Source organism: Nanorana parkeri, unplaced genomic scaffold (assembly GCF_000935625.1).
Source record: "Nanorana parkeri isolate BGI_ZX_2015 unplaced genomic scaffold, ASM93562v1 scaffold2113, whole genome shotgun sequence".
NCBI lineage: Eukaryota > Metazoa > Chordata > Amphibia > Anura > Dicroglossidae > Nanorana > Nanorana parkeri.
In genome coordinates, this window is record NW_017308381.1 from 54,600 (window position 1) to 56,587 (window position 1,988).

The following is a 1,988-nucleotide window of genomic DNA, read 5'->3' on the forward strand; positions in this document are numbered from 1 at the left end:
GTGGTAGAGCGTCCTATCAGTGATAACACATGTCCGAGTGTCGTGATGTCATCACACAGTGCCCGTGGTAGAGCGCCCTATCAGTGATAACACATGTCCGAGTGTCGTGATGTCATCACATAGTCCCCGTGGGACTATGTCAATGCATTGAGTTGCTGCCATGTGATTGGCTGATTAGATATTTGTGTTAACGAGCAGTTGAAGGGTGTACCTAATAAAGCGGCCGGTGATTGTGTATGTAGACATTGTGTTTATTTAAGGGAAATGTGGGTTTGGTATGTTGTAGGAGGAGGCGGAGCCTTATCTGAATATTGGGGATGCACAGCTTTTCCATGTTACATATAGGAGCGTTTCGCTCTTACCCAGTACATTGCCTCCACTAGGCCATTTGTAGGCCGGGAATAAATGAACCAATCACATGGTGGGAAGTTTCTGAGTCCTACAGAAGTGTCAGAACTAGTTCACAGGGGACATTGAGGCTACATGGAGGATGAAGAGCCCTGAGGAGGAGCATCCAGCTCCTTTGTACATCGGCTCCATCTGCTCTTCCGGACGGTGTGTCCTCGGGGACAGATAGAAACAAGGCCGAAGCCTCAGCTTAGTCCTTCTCACTTTAACATGGCGAGCTCTTATGAAGATTGAGCTACTGGACTGCGTATACCTCATCTTACTTCTTCCCAAAAAAAAAAAAAGTACAATTAAGCTCCACCCCCAATCTTTACAAACTCCGCCTCAGTTTGACGCTTTGTAAAAAGAACCTTTTAAATCTGGCAATTCCGGAACTAAAAACAAAACGTGATCCGGTAAGATTGGGACAGCGAGGAGGCTTCATACATCACAGATGCCAGCATGGCGCCATTGCCGTCTCTGTCCCCGGCCTGGTGAATTTCCAAGGAAGTAGTAATAGCCAAAAACCACTAGATGGAGCATGCGCACACTTGCGGGCAGTTATAAACTTACACCACTAGGTGGCGCACATGTGTAGACGATCCCGTACATACCTGGCCTGGACGCAGGAAGGATTTGAGATAGTGACACAACCACAGAGCCCTTCCATGGAGAAGAAAGTGACCAATGCAGACGGTGTAACAGTGCTTCAGCGGAGGGAAATGAGTGCGCGCCTCTTCTTATTGCCCCCTCGGCCATCGCGGGGTCACCTAACCCTATACCAAAGTCTGACATGTTACTCATAGGTATGTCACCTGATTTATTTTAAAGGCTCAGTCCGGTTAGGGGCATTTCAGGTATAGGTGGAGTACGGTAGAAGACGTTCAGGTCTCCGGATGGAGGACGTTCAGATCTCCGGATGGAGGACGTTCAGATCTCCGGATGGAGGACGTTCAGATCTCCGGATGGAGGACGTTCAGATCTCCGGATGGAGGACGTTCAGGTCTCCGGATGGAGGACGTTCAGGTCTCCGGATGGAGGACGTTCAGGTCTCCGGATGGAGGACGTTCAGGTCTCCGGATGGAGGACGTTCAGGTCTCCGGATGGAGGACGTTCAGGTCTCCGGATGGAGGACGTTCAGGTCTCCGGATGGAGGACGTTCAGGTCTCCGGATGGAGGACGTTCAGGTCTCCGGATGGAGGACGTTCAGATCTCCGGATGGAGGACGTTCAGATCTCCGGATGGAGGACGTTCAGGTCTCTGGATGGAGGACGTTCCGATCTCCGGATGGAGGACGTTCAGATCTCCGGATGGAGGACATTCCGGTCTCTGGATGGAGGACGTTCAGGTCTCCGGATGGAGGACGTTCAGGTCTCCGGATGGAGGACGTTCCGATCTCCGGATGGAGGACGTTCAGGTCTCCGGATGGAGGACGTTCCGATCTCCGGATGGAGGACGTTACGGTCTCCGGATGGAGGACGTTCAGGTCTCCGGATGGAGGACGTTCAGGTCTCCGGATGGAGGACGTTCAGGTCTCCGGATGGAGGACGTTCAGGTCTCCGGATGGAGGACGTTCAGGTCTCCGGATGGAGGACGTTCAG